This window comes from Petaurus breviceps, unplaced genomic scaffold (genome assembly GCF_028583685.1).
Source record: "Petaurus breviceps papuanus isolate PSGF00001 unplaced genomic scaffold, PetGlider_PUasm1.0 90734, whole genome shotgun sequence".
Classification (NCBI taxonomy): domain Eukaryota; kingdom Metazoa; phylum Chordata; class Mammalia; order Diprotodontia; family Petauridae; genus Petaurus; species Petaurus breviceps.
The window spans coordinates 9,405,171-9,425,498 of record NW_027187327.1 but is presented as its reverse complement, the minus strand read 5'-3'; the positions used below and the strand labels follow the sequence as shown (position 1 = coordinate 9,425,498).

At 39.2% G+C, this 20,328-nt stretch overlaps 1 protein-coding gene across 1 annotated transcript in view; it reads right to left on the bottom strand.

Annotated features, from left to right (window-relative positions):
- IMPG1 (interphotoreceptor matrix proteoglycan 1) overlaps positions 1–20,328 on the bottom strand; it is a 128,089-nt gene that overhangs the window by 10,167 nt on the left and 97,594 nt on the right. The window lies entirely within an intron of this gene.

Sequence of the window (20,328 nt, the reverse complement as noted above, 5' to 3'; positions counted from 1 at the left end):
CCCATATGGGGTCACAAAGAGTTGGACACAACTGAAACAACTGAACAACAATAAGAAGATTGGTCCAGACATGATTTCATGAACATAAGGAACTCCCAGTGGGCAAACTTCCTTTGTTTATTTGTTCAGTCATGTATGACTCTTCTCAACCCTGTGGATCATACTGTCCATGGGGTTTTCTTGGCAAAGATAATGGAGTGGTTTATCATTTCCTTTTCTTGTAGATTAAGGCAAACAGAGGTTAAGTGACTTGCCCAGGGTCACACAGCTAGTAAGGGTCTGAGGCTGGTTTTGAACTCAGGTCTTCCTGACTTCAGGTCCAGCACTCTATCCACTGAGCCAACTAGCTGCCTCCTCATGGATCTGCTACTGTTCTATAATTTAAAGTCTGCAAGAGTGACTTGAGTTAGTGAAAGGGCATGCAGAGAGTATTTGTCAGAAGCAGGATTTGAAGATAGGCCTTCTTGACTCAACTCTCTATTGACTAAGCTATGTCTCCTCTATATAAGGTAATAAAACAATAATTATTATGGGTTGCTCAATGGATAGAGCACTGAAATCAACAATCTCAGATATGCAGACAATATCACTCTGATGGTAGAAAGTGAAGAGAATTAAGACACCTCTTGAAGAGGGTGAAATAGTAGAGTGTAAAACCTGGCTTGAAGTGTAACATAAAAAAAAATTTGTCCCATCACTTCCTGGCAAATAGAGGGAGAAGAAATGGAACCACCGTCAGATATTATATTCTTGGGTGCCACCAGGGATGGCGACTGCAGTCACGGAATTTAAAAGATATTTTCCCCTTGGAAGAAAATCTATGGCAAATCTAGACAGCATACTAAAAAGCAGAGACATCACCTTGCTGACAAATGTCTGTATAATCAAAGCTATTTTTTTTTTCAGTAGCCATGTATGGTTGTGAAAGTTGGACTATAAGGAAAGTTGAGTGACACAGAATGTTACTTTTGAATTGCAATGCTGAAGAAGACTTTTTTGAGTCCTTTGGGCAGCAAGGATGTCAAATCAGCCAATAATTAAAGAAATTAATTCAAACTATTCATTAGAAGGTCAAATGCTGAAACTGAAACTTAAATACTTTGACCACATAAAGAGAAGATGGACTTCTTTGGAAAAGACCTCATTCTGGGAAAATCTGAAGGCAAAGGTCATGGTTTCTCCAATCAGTGACTGCTCTAAGCCCATTTTTCCTTTCCCTTTCCCTTTCTCTTTCTTTCTTTCTCTTTTTCTTTCCCTTTCTTTCTACTTCTCCTCCATTCTCTTTGCTTCCTTCCTTCCTTCCTTCCTTCCTTCCTTCCTTCCTTCCTTCATTCCTTCCTTCCTTCCTTCCTTCCTTCCTTCCTTCCTTCCTTCCTTCCTTCCCTTCTTTCTTCTCTCTCCCTCTCCCTTTCTTCATCCCTCTGTTGCTCCCTCTCTCTTCCTATCAAAGCTTGCCATTTTCCCCAAATCTCTAACTAGCTGGGCCTGATTTATGCTGCGGAGTTAATGCATGACAGTGTGATAACTTCCTGAGAGCATTTCCATTTTTAAGAGTGATATTTGGAGTATAGATTGTCATAGTTCAAAAGGAGGAACCTGTAATGATATTATTTAGACAATGATACATGGGTGAAAAATTTGGGAGTGGAACCATAGCTTATCCTGCTTAACAAAATAAAAATTATCTCCTTGAGGAAATCCCCTTTGATGCAGTCCCTGTTTATCTGACCTTTTTCATTTCCTATTGGGGACAGGGCAAAATTTGGTTAAATGCTTTAAAGCTGATGGTTTTAACGTTTTTATTAGGAAACTCATACTTTCATCTTCTCTATTCTGTTGGTAATCTTACCCACCAAGAAGCCATCTGCAATCCCCATTCTAGGATTATACTGGCTTGATCTGTATAATAACAACCATTTATCTAACATCTTGGGGGTGGGGAGGTGAAGGCTGGAAATAGAGTCTGTAGAAACATAGAAGTGAATGATTGATAAGTGTGGGAGATGAAGAAGAAAGCCTCTGACTGTTGAGACATTTGAGAATGGTTAAGTCTCTAGCAAGATGGGGTCAGTAGTAGCAAGGGAAAAAGACCCTTGGAGGTGTAGCAGGGATGGGGAATGGATAGTCTTCTTCTGTGCCAGCTGGATAGGTGAGTCCTTCTCTGGATTGATATTTATAACTCAGATGGGACATTTCTATGGGGCATTTTCAACTCAGATGTTCATGAAGTGATCATTCTGAAAATGTTGGATTGCCTGCATTTGTTTTTATAGTGAACAGCTCTCACATTCAAAGAATATGGCAAATTTTATTGGGAAGAAACTTAATTTACTATAATATTTACCTGGGTAAAACTCATTCTAAGATAGTTTAAAATGAATTTGACTATAACTATTCCTAGGCAGATAAAATCTGCTTTATTGGATTGGAATACTGGTATAATTTCTCTTTGTAACTCTTTATAACCATTTTCTAGAAGTGTAGATTAGTTCTGAAGATCTGATATTTTCCAAAGATTATGAGTTTGTTGATGAGAATATCAGAAAGAATGTTGATCCCTGCTTTGGCTGAGAGCCTGTAATTAATTTAAAATTTTCCCACTCACTAGTTTTATGGTCTATCTGCCTAGGTTTGAGGAGGTTTCTTCCAAATGCACAGAGAAGATAACTTATGTATGAGTTTGCATTTCGGAAATCTTCTACTTGCACAGATAACTGGCATAAAAACCTTAGTGCTTTTGAAGAATTTTCATTACATTTCAAATGAAAGAGGGCTTTGGTTACTTGGGATGCCAGCCGAATACTGAGTTGACCATAATTTATTTGGTTTTTCAGTTGATGAATCACATAAAATTCTAACATTTGTTTACCTTTAAAATTATGGATACAATCACCCAGGAGGTTTGCAGAAGGTGAATTATAAATCCAAAGTAACCGAAGGAATATGCCACATACTCCTTGTATCAGTACTATGACAGGTGGCATTTGGACAAACACATAGCTCACCCCCACAGTATATGAGGATGCAACAAAAAAATTCAGATGTTAGATTTTGGAAGGAAATTACCATGGTAATGCCTTTCTCTCTCCCTCTCTCTGCTTCTCTTGGAACTGGGAGCAATCATATTCTATCACTCTCTCATTCCTTCTTTCTCAACAGCAGTCTACTTTTCTATACTTCTAAAAGGACATTTAGGGCCTTTATGCATGCAGGACTGTAAGCACTTGCCACATATGATTTTGGACAAATCCCTTAGCCTTTCTGTATCTGAGCTGCCTAATCTATAAGATTAGGGGTTTGGATTAGCAGGAGTTTCCAATCTAGATATACGTATCCCTAAAGGGAATGAGAAACTTTTCATGGGGTTTTGTAGAATAATTGATTAAAACAAAAATTAAAAATAAACCTATGTTTTCCTATTGAAATATTACAAAAAGATCTAATGCTAATTTAAAAATATGTGAATTGGAGAGAGAACAGTGAGGAAGTAAGGGAATATTATAGCACATTTGAAAAGTTTGAAAGGCACAGTTAAAGAAATACTTCCTACTAATCATAACTCAATGAATGAGGTTTGGATAAACAATTCTTTTCATGTAGAGCTACAAAAAATTAACAATAACGAAACAGTGAAAGATGAGCAAATTAATCTCTGCAGTAACCAGAAGCTCCAAGCTGATTTCAACAAAATTACAAAGTTTTTCGAGATCTCTTAGAGAAGGTTATCCCATTTTTACTAAATGTGCTCACAAGGCTTTAATTTCATTTATAACTTATCTCTGTGTATTAGAATTCTCAGAGAATGAACATTATATGCAGATATCTCTTTCAAAAAAACTACACCAAGAATTAATAATCAAGAATTTCATTCATTTATCTGTACTTGGGTAAACATTTGTGATACTAAAATTTTTGTTATATAGTCGTTCAGTGGTTTTTGGTCATGGCCGAATCTTTGTAACCCTATTTGGGATTTTCTTGTCAAGAATACTGGAGTGGTGTCAGGGTGGCTAGGTGGCACAGTGAGTAGAGCACCAGACCTGGAGTCAGGAGAACCTGAGTTCAAATCCGGCCTCAGACACTTAACACAAAAACTAGTCATGTGACCTTGGGCAAGTCACTTAACCACAATTGCTCTCCAAAAAGCAAAAAAAAAAAAAAAGAATACTGGAGTGGTTTGTGATTTCCTTCTCCAAAACATTTTACAGATGAGGAAACTGAGGCAAACAGGATAAGGTGACTTGCTCAGGGTAACACAGCCAGTACAACCAAAACTACAGGACTGGAGGCTGGTACATTCATTTCTCCGCTGATGTGGGCTGTGTGCTTTATAGCTTCTTGGAACACTGACTCTTCCATCATTAGAATAAGGAAGGGGAATAATGATGGCCCTTTGCCTCATCTTGTTGCCATGAAGAGTTTGTGGTTCAGTTTTAGAATTTTAAGGTATGTGAATAGATGCAGCAAAAACATTCAAAAGGAATTTGCATTTTAAAGGGAATTTGTTTAGAGGGAAATCGAATTTTAGTAGACAATAATGGTTTCAGTTATGTGTTGTATATTCAAGGAGGCTAGGTTGGTGTCATGGATAGAGCTCTAAGCCTGCAGTCAGGAAGACCTGATTTCAAATCTAGCTTCAGATACCTATTACCTATGTAACCCTAGGCAAGTCACTTAACCCAGTTTCCTCATCTGTAAACTTTAGGAAACCTCTTTCCTCATCTGTAAAATGAGCTGGAGAAGGAAATGGCAAACAAATGCCAAGAAAACCCTAAATGGGGTTAGGAAATATTGGACACAACTGAAATGACTGAACAACAGTAGGTATATTCAGTATATATATATATATATATATATATATATAAACACATCCTCTGTGGGAGATTTAAGAAAAGAACTGGACAAGAACTTCCCAAAGATGAAAAAAATGTGAATGGCTTAGTAGGAGGATCTGAGCTAATGAGATCATAGATACAAAACAATATTATAAGTAGTCTCTTCAATTTGGGGACAAATAGTCATTAAATTTCCATGAATTTGTATGTCAATATAATCTAGATTGTACCTAGAAGCTAAGGGCACCCAGTACCTAAGTCTTAATTATTCAAGGAGTGATTATCAAGGCTTCATTAAGAACATTTGAAAACAATAATCTTTTCCTTCTATCTCTTTGTTCCTTCTTGGCAATTATGATAGGGTTGGTCCTTAAAATGGTCACCTAGAGCAATCTCTACTTCAATAATCTCTGTTAATTACAGTTGTTATCACTAGTACATCCCAACTCACAGACTGTGTAGTTGCATTGGTGTGAGTACTGGGTGTTCCAGGGGACAAGTAAGTACCATTATCCTGCTTTTAGGTCTCAGGTAAGTGTCCCATAAAACTGTCCTCCCGGGAGACAGAACAAGGCAAACCATATGAAGCCCTCACTCAGAGATTGTTTTAGTAGGTGAAGGAAAGGTATAGGGGAGTTGTGATTTTTTTTTTTGACGGGGGAAGGCAAGACAACTATAGTTAAGTGACTTGCCCAAGGTCACACTGCTAGTAAGTGTGTCAAGTGCCTGAGGCTGGATTTGAACTCAGGTCTTCCTGACTCCAGGGCCAGTGCCCTATTCACTGTGCCATCTAGTTGCCCCAGGAAGTTATGATTTGACTGACAAAAGGAGCCTCCAGAGAAGAAAATTCTTTTAACCAATTAAAGTATGAACCTGTTCTGCAACCTAGTTTTACAGTTACTTTGAGCAGCAAGAGGTTGTGAAGTTAAGCCCAGTGTCACCCAGCCAGGATGTATCAGAGGCAAGCGTTGAACCTGGCCACATCTTCCTGACTCCAAGGTCAGCTCCTTATCTACTATGCTTTGCTGTCTCTCCAATATTTTATCTGTGTAGATAAAATAATCAAACAGTATGCCTTGTGTCCACATATTTGATCTCACTCTACTTTAACAAGCCTTATATTGTATATTGTATATCTTTATCACTGCTAGATGGGTAAGTAGTGGATTAAATATGGAGCTTTCCATCACATCTATAACAAGTTGGGCATTAGACCCTGACTTAAAGATTTTACCATCCCACAATTTCAAGGAATGTAAAGCTCCTGTCATTTAGAATACTGATTGTATTTCTTTGGCAGGGCTAGAAGGCACAACATTTTAAAACATTTCCTCCTGATGTATTCATTTCACGGTCTGTCATGCTGCCTGAAATTTCTACCATTAAAGTCACTCTTTAAGGGACATTTAGGCCTATGTGCATTTTAACTGGGTTTGGACATTTTTTTCCCCTGGAAAGGGTAAACCTATCAGTAAGCATGGGTAAATCTCATGGAAAGCATAGCATAGTATAGAAAGTATAGCAGGAGCTCACAATGGCCTCATTCTGGAGCTGACAGATTATTGACAAGATGACAAGCATTCACTGTGATTACTCCAAGTCAGGCACTGTGCTAAGCAATGAGGGTACAAACAGAAGCAGAAGGAAAGTTAGTCCCTGCAGTTCAGGACCTTAGAGTCTTCTAGTCCTGGAAGAAAACACATAAAAGGAAGTTGTAAAGGGGACAAAAGGTGCCCGGGTGAGGGTATGGTAGAGAAAATAAACCCAAAGAGTCAAGAAGGGGGACCAGAGAGTAAAGAAGGCTTGAAAATGGCTGACTTGGGGTCCATCCTTAAAATGGAAGTTCAGGGTAGAAACAACCAATCTGAGAAAGGAACTGTAATGGTAAAGGAAAAAAGTGGAGTGGCTGAGGAATCTTATAAGATGAGGGCTGCTGAAGCATGATGACAAAAGAAATAAAGAGAGTCAGGAACGTAGGCTAGAGAGGAAAGAAGGAATAAACATGGCTGGCCTAGGCACTTTCCTTAAAATAATGGAGGGGGAGAGCCACTGACTAACCAGAGGAAGGAGTGTCAGGGACAGAATTATTTTCTAGGATTAGAAGACCCCCAAGGAAGTTTCAAGGTAAGAAGTTTGCTTTGTTTCTCTTAATAATTCATTAGTTGGGGTCAACATCCAAGGGAAATGGGACACGGTGGTTTTGGAGGGTTGAACACTTAAGAATGGGACAGTGCTCTGGACAATGGGGCCCTTCAGAGCTTGACTAGCATGAGTTAACTGGGAGAGAAGATGGAAAGCTATCAGAGTTTACTTACAGTCTCTCCTATACTGAACTGTATCTCCTGCCTCTGTGACTTTACCCTAACTGCCCTAAGGCAAATAGAGGCTAAATGACTTGTTCAGGGTCAGAAAGAATGTGGTGAAATTTGAACTCAGGTTTCCTGACTTCTGACTCAGTTCTCTATCTAGTGTATCATTGAATTACCTCATGGTAAATGCTTAATAAATGCTTGTTGACTGACTGACTGAAAGAGACCTGTCAAGCTAACTAAACTTGTCAATTTATTGTCCTGCTCTCTACAGGGACTGTTCCCTTAGAACTTTTGCTCCTTTCTCAAATCTCCCGTGGCTCCCCATCCCCTACTCTTTCAGCCAGAGCCTTGTGAGCTATTTTATAGAAAAAGTGGAAGCAATTTGCCATGAACTCCCTCATTTCCTATTACTAAGATGTCTTGCTACTATCTCCTCCTTCATCCCTGTCTCATGGGATGGAGTAACCTTATTTCCTTTCTTTTTAATCTTTTATTTTTTTGAGGGAGGAAGGCAAGGCAATTGGGGTTAAATGACTTGTACAAGGTTACACAGCTAGTTGTGTGTCAAATGTCTGAGTATGGATTTGAACTCAGGTCCTCCTGTCTCCAGGGCCGGTTCTCTATTCACTGCAGCACACAGCTGCCTTGTTCTTTGTAGAACTGGTGTTCTTCAGTCCAGTGACACTGGTCTGCTGGTTGTTCTATGAAGAAGACACTCCGGGTCTCAGCTCTGGGCATTCTCTCTGGCTTTCCCTTTGGCCTGTATCACTCTCCCTCTTCAAGTCTACCTACTCACTTCCGTGGCTACCTTTAAGTCCCAACTAAAATCTCACCTTCTAGAGGAAGCATTCCCCTTAATTCCAGTGCCTTCCCTTTGTTAATTATTTCTAATTCATCCTGTATCTAGCTTGCTTTGCATCTGTGTGTTTGCATGTTGTCTCCCCATTAGACTGTAAGCTCTCTGAGGGCAGGGGCTGTCTTTTGCTTCTTTTTGTACCTCCAGTACTTAGCACAGTGCCTGGCACATAGTAGGTACTCAATAAATGTCTATTGATTGCTGGATTACACAGGAGAGATTTATGGATTCATTTACAATCCTCTTTTATTGTTATTCTTTCGTGGTAGAAATGTTCATTTTTATGTTAAGTTGAGAATAACTCAAAATTTTAAAAATTAAAAATTAAAATTAAGTTAAAATGAATTAAAAATGTAAAAAAAATTATTTTTTAAAGAGCTCTGAAAGTAGATATGGGTAAATAAACTTTGCCTGCATCATAATTTTGCCTCTTCATAGTACTTCAAAAAAGAATGCTGGCAAGGGAAGGGGAAGACAATAAAAATCAAACCATTTAATTTTGGCATGTGTGAGAAGCAGTGTCTGGTGGGAAAGAGTTAAACTACAGGATACCCTACTCATTTTGAGGGGGAGGGCATGGGAAGAAGGGAAGGGCTATATGTGTAGGTTGTAGAGATCACTTCCCTGGGGCAGCTAGGTGGCACAGTGAATAGAGCATCGGCCCTGGAGTCAGGAGGACCTGAGTTCAAATCTGACCTCAGATACTTAACATGCTAGATGTGTGACCTTGGGCACATCTAACCCCAATTGCCCTGCCCTACCCCCTCCAAAAAAGCAAAAAAAAAATGTGATCTCTTCCCAAAGAATATCTATTGCCAGCATACTCTGGACTGCTGCTTATTTTCTGTCCAAACCTCCCTTTTAAGATGATAAATTCACGGTCAGAATTTTAGCCATTAAATTTTTAGTTAGGGAAAATGACACCCAGGAAGTTTGAGTGGTAAATAAAATAAATAAGTTGAATGAATTGAATTAAGTAAATTGAGTGGTCAGAGGCCATCTGGTCCAAACCCCTCACTTTACAGGTGAGGTTGGAGGAATGCCTAAGATGACACAAGACTCATGTCAGAGTTGGGTTTAGATCTGTACCCCGGCCCTTTATATTGTATCATGCAGCTACCAAGTCACAAGGTTGAGTTCTTTACCTTGGGGGTAATTTCCTGTCCACTGTTCTATTATTTTCTGATTGTATTAGAGGAGAAAGTTATACTTAATGACTAGTGATTTTGTGTTGTTGGGAGGCAGCCAGTGGTTTTTGATACTTACTTATCTCCCCTTTTCTAATAAGGAACAAGTTGGATTAGCACTAGCAAACAGGAGGCAGGGAACCCTTCCAACTTCAGATCCTGAATCCAGGAATCAGGAGGGTTTTCTGTATTTGCTACAATGACCTTTGGGGATTCTTTGGCATTTCAATGATCTGTTCTATCCCAGGCCAGTATTACCATGTACTTTATAATTAAGGGTTGGCTGGATTGACATGACTGCATATTAGTCATAACCATCAAATCTGGCAATGATTAGGCACATATTATGGCAATAACGCTTGTTTATTAGAATTAGAGAATTTATTCTCTTTTTTTGGAATCTTAAGGAAATTGAGTAATTATCTTTATATTTTTCTTAGGGATAATAGCAGGATATTTTAATTAGCCGCTTTACAAATGAGAACAATGTCTTAAAGTTAAATACACTAATCAATCAACTAACAAACATTTAATAAGCACCAACAGGCACAAAGAATAAAGTGAAATAGTCATTTCCCTATGAAGTTTCCATTCAATTAGGGGAAGTATGTATTATATTTTAAAGTATGTATGTATACATGCATATACATATGCATGCAAGTATGTATAGATATGTCTGTATAAATGTATGTATATACATGTGTTTATATGTGTATGTATATAGGTATTCAGTATGTACATATATATAATATAAATGTGTGAATAATCTATATACAAATAGATAAGAGGTAATTTTGGGGAGAAAAGTAATACTAGAGCCTTGGATCAGAGGATCCGGAAAGACTTACATTAGAAGAGGGAAATCCTAGGAGGCAAAGGTTGTGAGGGAGCACATTCCTGGGATGGGAGGCAATCAGTGAAAAAGCATGGAGAGATGGAGTGTTATGTAGGATGAATATTATTACCATAGCTAGCATTTCTATAGCACTTATGTTCCAGGCACTATGCTAAATGTTTAACAGTTATTATTTAATTTGATCCTCAAAACATCCCTGGGAGGTAGGTGCTGTTATTATCCCCATTTTACATATGAGGAAACTGAGGCAAACAGAGGTAAAGTGACTTGCCTGAGGTCACACAGCTAGTAAGTATGTGAGAGTGGATTTGAACTCAAGACTTCCTGACCCCAGGACTGATGCTCTATCCATTGCATTAAGATTTCAAAAGAACAAAACAGAGTTAATCAAGGTTTGGAAATATCATTGACCAAATAAAAAAGATTTTAAATCTATTTGTTTTAAGTTAAAAATGTGAATATTCTTTTCTTCAATTGTAAAAAACCCAATTTCATATATACATTAAGAAAACTAGAACAATACAGAAATTAAAACTGACTTTTTGTAATCCTGTGTTATAAATATCTATACAGACATTATTTCCTTAGAATTCTATTTCAAGTCTCACATAGGAAATAAATGGGAATTCCTACCCCTTCCCCACCCAAATGTTGACATGGCACAATAGCCCCTGATACTTCTGACTCTGTTTGGTTATACACACACACACACACACACACACACACACACACACTTAAATACACATAGAAGTGTGTATGTTTATACACATATTCTTATTCTTGTCCAGAACCAGCAATATAGTTTGCCCTCAATTAACCAGGGGTAGTCTGCTCTGTGGATCGTATTGGGTCTCCTTTAATTTACCATCCAGACAGATATGACACTGATGATAGCGGAAAAGCCAGCAGAAGTGAGTCTTAGGCATAGCAGTCTAGAGATAGTATGTGACTATTCATTTTTATGCATCTGTGTCTTAGTATGCATCTGAGTGTGTCTTTATGCATTAAACTGCTCTGTGGATATAAATGTGAGCTGATATGCCCTTTCCCATTAGAGTAAATCATTGAGATACCTCTGCTTTTAAAACTGAATCATATAATAGTAATAATAATGATAGTAAAGATGATGATAAAGCACAGAATAGTAGAGCTAGAAGGAGTCTTGGAGAGTATCTTGCCAAAAACTCTTATTTTATAGAGCGTGAAACTGAGACACAGAAATGAAATGACTCACCCAAAGGCACACAGCTAGTTCCTGGGCCTAGCTATGACTGAAACCCAGGCTTTCTGATTCCTAGGTCCACAATACTTCTTCCACCATCCCTCCAAGGACACTAAAGGTATCAGTGGGAGAACATGGCCTAAATTTATGTAAGGACTGCGAAGTACTGATTTTACTTTCATTTGCCTTAGTATTGAATAACTACAATATATGATTACCTAGGAGGTATGGTAGATAGAACACTACTAGCCCTGGAATCAGAAGAACCTGAGTTCAGATTTGGCCTTAGACACTTACTAGCTGTGTGATCCTGAACAAGTCACTTAACCCTGTTTGCCTCAGTTTCCTCATCTGTAACATGAGCCAGAGAAGGAAATGGCAAATCACTCCAGTATCATTCTTGAGAAAATCACAAAATGGGGTCATGGAGAGTCAATATAGCTGGAACAACTCCACAATAATATAATGATTATTCTTGCTTTTGTCTTATCATTAAGCAAATATTTCATGTTTAAGGATTAATTATGTCATGGTGACTGAGATTATATGAATAGGAAGCACACTGGTGAATGATCTCTCTCCTAATGGCATCTGTTGATACACATCATTCCTTGGAGTGAGAGAAATTTTTTCCTTCCTAGAGGGTCTAGTTCCACCTTCTTTGGGAAGAACAATTTATTTATTCCACAACTCCAAGTATTTCTGTGGTCCTTCTATACTAGGCAGCTAGGTGGCACAGTGGATACAGTTCAAGGCTTGGAGTCAGGAAGACCTATTCAAATTTGACCTTAGACACATCCCAATTGTGTGACTCTGGGCAAGTTATTTAACCTCTGTTACCTCAGTTTTCTCAACTGCAGAATGGGTATATTACTTAGCTTCCAGAGTAGTTGTGAGGAGCATGTGAGATACTAATTGTCACATGCTTGATATAGTAGCTGACATATAGTAAGCACTATATAAAAGTTGTTTATTATTATTATTATTATTATTATTGTTATTTTTGCCTTTCCTCACGTATACCACATTTTTCTACTTTCTAACCTCCTGACTTAGATCAGGATTCCTTTTTTGCCTCTTCAAATATATTTCCTATGTTTTTTCTTAATCTTTACTCCATCTTCCATTTTTAAGGGCTACTTTACTGTAATGATCTTTTTTTTTATAGGCAGGGCAATTGGGGTTAAGTGACTTGCCCAAGGTCACATGTCTAGTAAGTGTTAAGTGTCAGAGGTCGGATTTGAACTCAGGTTCTGCTGACTTCAGGGCCAGTGCTCTATTCACTGTGCCACCTAGCTGCCCCTACTGTGATGATCTTGACAATGAATAGGTATGTTTTTGTGTCCCTTCTGCCTTCTTCTCTTGGAGGGAGATGTAACCTTTGTACTTAATAAACTCAAGTGGCTTCCTATTGCCTCCAGGAGTTAATAGAAAATGTTCAATGGCATTCAAAGCACTTTATAACCTAGCCCCCTCTTACCTTTCCAGTCTTTTCTACACTTTGCACCTTTACTCATACTCTTCAGTCCAGTGATACTGACCTCCTGGATGTTCTATGAATGAGACACTGCATTTCTGGGCTCTGGGCATTTTCTCTGACTGTCCTCCATGGTTGAAACTCTCTGTCCTCCGCTCTGAATACGGACCTCCCTGGCTACCTTTAAGGTCCAACTATAATCCTACTTTCTGCAGAAAGCCTTCCCTAACCCCTCTTAATTCCAGTGACTTTCATCTCTTAATTGGTTACAATTTATCCTGTATATAGCTTGCTTTTTATTGTTTACATGTTATCTCTTTCATTAGACTGTAAGCTTCTTGAGGACAGGGATTGTCTTTTGCTTCTTTTTGTAATCCTGGTACTTAGCACAGTGCCTGACACATAGTAGGCACTTAATAAATGTTTATGGATTGAGATACATCTTCATTTGCATACTGCCATTACTTGGTTTTTGTACATGACATACAGATGTTGGAGAGAATGAATGTTGATTAAGCACTTAACTGTGTGCAAAGAACTGTCCTAAGTGCTGAGGACAAAAACAGAGCAGAGGAGACAGAATCTGTCTCAAGAGGCTCATATTCCTGTGTGGGAGACAATGGATTCGAGGGGTTTCAGCTGCAAATCAGAGGGGAAAGTTCAATGGTCCTTAGGGTACAGTGGAAGAGTAGCTAGTAATATACCTTCATTAGTAACATTTCCACTGATAAAAACCTTGTCTGCTCCTGATGCTGGACCATTTGGCAGCGCCTAGGATTTTGGGGTTGAGATTTTTTTCCTGTGTTTTCTGTAGCTGTGGCTGCTGAGGAAACAGGGATTCTAGTAATTTGCAGAGGCAACTGCAAAGTTGCATCTCCACAGTGGTTGCTTTCTGGGATAATATTTCAGGGCATGGGCTGGAAGCATGATCAGTGGTTTTCCATTCCTGGGGTTCTTGTGTTTACCTGTTTATTTGGCAGTTGGTCAGTGGTTGGTATGGTGGGTTGCAAGGATGGTGGTCCTTTCTTCACAGGGATTCTTCCCTTTTAATGGTGGCTGTGGAGACCAGGCTGGAAGCAGTACTAGACCTATGCCATTCTTGGAATTCTTGGGCTTACCCGCCCATTGGTTTCATTTGGAGGTGGTGAGAAAGGCAGGCCCCTTCTCCATGGGGTTTCATCCCTCAATGATGACTGTAGAGCCCAGGCTGGATGCAAGGCAGGAGGTCTAAAAGGCACTGCTCTATTCTCAGGCCCTTGGGTTCAGGGTCCTGGGCTTTCTCCATCAAGGTCTAAGGGGAAATGGTATTTGTGATGGTGGTGGTGATTTGACTTGCCTGGCACATTCTACCTTCTTTCTCTCCCTCAAGGTGCCTCGCTATAAAATTCTCTGACCTCCCAATTTTCCGGTAGTAAGATCCTTAGTCATTCTTGCTGAAAGCTCTTATGGCCTAAATGATGTGGTGAATTGTCTGTTGGTCATGACTCTTGACCTTGCCAGAGGCTGATGGGCAAAGCTTTATTTTATTATAGCAGCCTTTCTACCTTTTTACATGAGATAAGGACATGTTGTTCAATTGCCCTTGATTGGCATTTAGCCAGTTCTTGCTAAAGGCCCTCTGTAGTCAAAAGCTGAGCAAAGTTGCCATGTACATAATCTCATCTATGAATGGAATTCAAAGAAAGGCTCCCATCTTCTTTTTCTTAAGTCACTATCTCACACATAGCATCAAGTAATCATTCTCTTTGCCAATGAGAAGAGTCTTATGAAACCTGAATTACATGTATAAGGGAAAGGGATTTGTGATTTAGCCTAATTTCTGGATTCAGTCCTCTTCCTATAAGCTGTCTCTGCTATTCATCTGTTAAAGCAGGGAGCATGTTCTTAGTATCCTTATTTTATAGATAGGAAACTGAGGGTAAGTTACTTTCTTCCAGTAGCACAGGAGGAAAAATTCAAAGCTGGTATTTATGCAGATTTTTGATTCAAAGTTTAGAGCCCTTTCTTGCTATGTCACAGGTCTTCTATCTTCCTCCTCCTCCTCCTCCAGTTCTTACTATGTGCCAGGCATTATCCTAAGTGCTTTACAACCATTACCTCCTTTGATCTCAATAACTCTGTGAAGTAGGTACTGTTATTACCCCCATTTTACAGATGAGGAATCTGAGGCAAACTGAGGCTAAGTCACTTGCCCAGGGTCACACAGCTAGTGAATATCTGAAGTTGGATTTGAACTTAGTTACTGACTCCAAGCCCAGTGCTCTGCTGTGCCACCTAGCTGCCTACCATCCCATGATGCCTCTTTAAAATAGGGACCCTTCTCTGCCTCTACCACACTGCTCCTCCCACCTTCTATTTAATTCCCTCAAATCCTTCTGGGAAGCAGGAAGAATAGAAATGATAAGTCCCCTTAGGAGTTACCTCTATTGTCTTTTTGTACTGATGCATTGTGGATGCCTGAGTGGCAATAAGGTAGAGTGGAAGGTAGGGAATAAGAAACTAGCTATGTAACTCAGTCCCTTTATATGGAGAGTGGAGTTCCCTTATCCCTATGAAGGGAAGGGGACAGATTACATCACCTTTTTGAGGGTTCTTTAAGAATCACAGACTATTAGACCCGCGAGACCATCCAGCTCAGCTTACTCACTTATAGATGAGGAAACAAGCCTAGACAGGTGAGGTGACTTACCCAGGGTCATATAGCTAATCTGAGACAAGATTTGAATTCAGGTCTTTCTGAGTTCAATTCCAAAGATTTGTTTATGTGATTCATTATTATTCGTAATGTGAATCATAACCACTTTATCTTAGTGAATAATTTATCAAGTCAAATCACAGAGGGAGTAAGTGTCAAGATGAAGATTTAAACCTAGGTCCTTTGACTACAATTGTAGCACCCTTTCTATTGTAACAGAAGGTGTCTTGACTCTAAATATTTCCACATATTCCCATTTCTTTTGGATCAATCATTTTTGATATACTAAGAAGAATCAATATAATCCTGTTGGTATTGTTTATTTTGCCTCTATAGAAGTCATTGCTTTCTAACTCTGCTGGCCACCACACACTGGGGTTCATGCATTACTCATATCCCAGATGGTCCAAATGAACAGCTTCTTGGCAGACCTTCTCCATTCATTTACAATTCTGTGTATTTTTTGCTTTTTTCTCCAAACATTACTGATGGAATAATTTTTCACCACTCTCTATAATCCTCATGTCACTTCTCTAGTAAGAAAATTACCTTGGCTTCCTGTTCACCTCCAAATTGCATGGACTATAATGGTGATCTGTACAAGGTATATATTGGCTCGCTTTAAAATTGTTCATTGTTTTTAATTGTCTTTGAGTCTTTATGTTTTGTTTCAGTTTGTATTTTACCTGTCCTTCTGATACTCTGGCTCTTTGGAGCATATTCTGGGTCTACAAGTGGGGCAATTTCCTGTGATGTTTCCACAGAGTGCCTAGCATAAAGGAGGGCTTAATATATAAGTGAATCAAACAGAAGGGACTGCAACCATTTCTGCTGCCCCAGAACTCTCCCCAACTGCACTTTGCTTCAGTCAATCAAGGAACATTTATTAAGCACCTACTAAGTGCCAGGCATTGTGCCAGATGCTGGGAATATAATAGAACATCAAAATAGTCCCTACCCTCGAGGAGTTTATATTCTATCAGGAGTCACAACAAACATATTTATATTCAAAATATATTCAAATAGATACAAAGTAACCTGATAGGGTGGGGTGTTAGCCATGGTAAGGTGTAGGAAAGAATTCATGAAGAGGTTGGTGCATATTAATTTATATAGTGCTTACTACTTACTTTTCAGGCACAGTGCCAGGTGTTTTAATAATAATACTGATAGTGATTAATATTTATGTAATGCTTACTCTGTTCTAGGAACATAGCAAACACTTAAAAAATATCTCATTTGATCCTCATAACTATTATTCCCATTGTACAGATGAGGAAACTGAAGCAAACAGAGGTTAAATGACCCAGAGTCACACAACTACTAAATGCCTGAGGTTGGATTTGAACTCATGTCTTCTTGATTTCAGGCCCAGTGCTCTAGTCATTGTACCACCTAATGGCTTGCACTGAAAAGAAGGCAAGTTGCTCCATCAAGCCATGAGTGTGAGACACGATGTGAACACATACTGTCGGAAAGTGGCAGCGATTGATGCAGGGTTGCCACGAACCTTCAATTTATAAGAAATGCAATATATGCGAAGTTCAACAAGCAAAGCACAATAAAATGAGGTATGAATGCTTTTTCATATTTCTCATGTTCTTCATTTCACAGATTGTTTTTTTTCTTCGTTTCACAGATTATTTACCTATGTTATGATTAGGATAACATTGTCATCTGTGGAAATAGACAAAATTCCATGGACCTGATCCCACTTCTGACCGGCACAGGAATCTGACCTGCTCCATTTCTGACATGGGCTAGTTCACCCCAACTTATACAGCCTGGTGCCTCCCACTCTCTCCAAGGCTCATTATGTTAATGCTGAACTTAGTGAAGATTCTTGATTAGTAGATCCCACAGTAGCCCAGAACCCCTCAGAGCATTAGCCTCAGCCTCCTGGAAGCTAGGATGACAGATTACCATGCCCAGTCTTCTTCCCTATCTTCATTGTATGTAAACCACACGGGAAATGAAGGAACGAGCCTTACTGGGGAGGAAGTAGTTCTGTGGAAGCTTGTCTGGCTGTGTAATGTTCTATGTGGAACCTGTAAGCTTTTCTGATTGCTTGGGACTCTCCTTTTATCTCTGGGCTATGGGACCCTGCAATTCTCCTCTTAACATCTTACTTTCCTAAACCCTGTCACCGGGCTCAGGTCCTTATTAGCAGTATTCTGGTATACAGCAAGTGCTTAATAAATGCTTTTAAAATTCACTCACAAGCCCAAATCCACTGTTACTATACCCTTCTCCCAGTGATACTATCCTGGTCCAATTCTCTTTTAGTCCCAATTACCTACTATCCGTTCCTTCCACTGTTTTTTGTTTTGTTTTCCATCCTTAACAAACTCTCCGTTATCAAAGGGGCTCTTCCTTCTATACTTATTCCGTTTCCTGCTATGAATTAGAACCTGGCTCTCTCCTGAGGACTCCATGTTACTAGCTATACTCAAGGTCCTCTACAATCTGACTCTAGCTTACATACTCAATCTTGTATCACACTATTCCCCTTCTATCGATGTCCTAGTCAGCCAGGACTATTATCTGTCGTCCATTTTTATCTTGTTCTCTCATGTCTCCATGCTTTTGCTTTTGCCACCCCAGTTCCTAAAATGCACTTCCTTTCCCCTGGTATTTCCATCTATTGAACTGTTTCCTTTCCTTTAAAACTTAACTCAGATGCCACCTCCTCCATGAAGCCTTGTCTGATGCCCCAGTTCATGATGATTTCTCCCTCTAGACCACTTCAGCACTTATTGTCTGTATAATTATCAGCCTTTCTTAAGTGTTATGTTTAAAATATATCTATTTTCTTGGATACTTATACTTCTCTGTACCCCTCAGATTGCCTCCCTCATATACTTGTGATTAGTAAAAATTTGAAGTCAATCTCCTGATTCGAGGGACCTGGTACCTTGTTCATGATGGGGAATTGTCATAAGATTAACGATACTTTGGCCCATTTTAAGGGTGATTTTTTCTTAGGGGTCCTTCCCATTTGGAGGAAAGCAAACCAAATTCCAGTGTTGAATGCATAGATATATCTTGCTGTTTTTAAAAGAGCTATATTTACTAAAATGCAGTGGTATTTTAAAGAAGGTAGAACAAAGCCTGCCTCTACCCAAGGTAAATTGTTTTACAACACAGCCAACATTCTGGCTTTGGTCCATCTCTCTACCTCATCCCCTTCCACCCCCTTCTCTGTATTGTTAATCAACAATAAACTAGAGAGAATGTTAAAGTCTCATCATTGGACTAATTCATAACCAAATAGGAGCTTTTGGTCATTTGTGACACTGATTGGGAATGATTCATTGCTAGTTAGAAATGTTTTTCACTTACTCCACTAAAGTCCTTCTTTTAAGACCTCATTCTAACATGAAGGTGAATATGGGCTCTCAAGGCTATGGCAGCAAATCACAAGCTCTGGAAGATCCTACAATACTGGAAAGGCTTAGTTTGTGAATGTGGTGATGGATTGTGGGCCTTTTCTTCCAAGGAAAAGCCCTGCCAAATTCAGAGAGGCTCATTGACAGAAGATTGCTTACCAGGTGATGATGGGGGGTAGGGAAGGAGATAGTTACTTGATCTACTCTCTACTAAGCAGAAAGAAATATGATTTGCATCTGTGATAATAATGATTGTCACAGATAAAGCACTAGATCTGAATGTGACTCCTGCTCCAGACATTTACTAGCTAGGTGACCCTGAGCAAGTCACCTACATTCTCTGGGTCACTGTTTCCTCATCAATAAAATGAGGAATTGGACCTGATGGCCTATAAGTTACCTTCCAGCTCTAAATCTATGATTTTAAAACAACCCTGTCAGGTAGGTAGTGTAAATATTATAATTTTCACTTTACAGATGAGGCAACAGAAGAATGGACAGATTAATTGATTTCCTTAAAGTTATCTAACTAGTATGAAAGTCTCAGTGTTAGGAAAGATGGTACCCACAGGATCCTAGACCAGATCTTCCCCTAATATAATCCCCCAATTTTTAAACAATGTCCAAACTAGTCTCCAGTTAAGACAGCTGCCTCATGCAGCAGCACACTCTGGTTTATTTATTCATTGGCAAAATGCTTATTTGCTGTTGTGTAGGCATATAGGCATAGGGGTTAAATCCTCAGAGCAGGTAGGCACCCTACATACTGATGCCTCTATATGGATGCAGACTTCAGGGCACAATGGAAGTCACAATTTAAATCCCATTTTCTCCTGCAATGCAGGTGACTTTTCTCAGGGTCGAATTCCAATGAATATTTTTTCCTTCTTCAGGATGCTGTCAATTCCATACTGAACTGTGTTATGAAAAGGCTATTCTGTTAGTTACCTGTGAAATTGTAAACCTGTGTTTGGGAGGTTTCCTTGGTGTGAGCCCCCAGTGGTTGCTGCTTCAGAATTTCTGCAGAATGTAAATGACCATGGCTACAGGCTACATATTTTGGATTTCTACTGTGCATTGCAAAAGTTTAGCTCTGAAAGAAAATTAAAGGCCTAAGGTTGTGAAACAGCAAGTCTGTTTCTCCCCCACTCCCTTTTTTAATGTAGTAAATCTTTTACTTGCCTGATGCTATTTCTTCTCTTTCTAATTATTTAAGCCATAGCCATAGAGATGTGATTTGCTAAGTATGATCACTGAGCTAACTTAGTAGTGGGAAAAGATCATAGCATCATCGACCTTAGATCCATAAAAAGATTACCAATCTAAAGCTAGAAGAAACATTAGAGGTTATCCAATCTGACCCTTTCATTTTTACAGAGAAGACCCTGAACTCCAGAGAGGCCACTTAGGTTATAAGTGGCAGAGACAGGATTTTCAGCTGGGTCTTCTGATTCCAAACTAGGCACTCTTTCCTTTGTGTGACATTGCCTTCTTTCTCC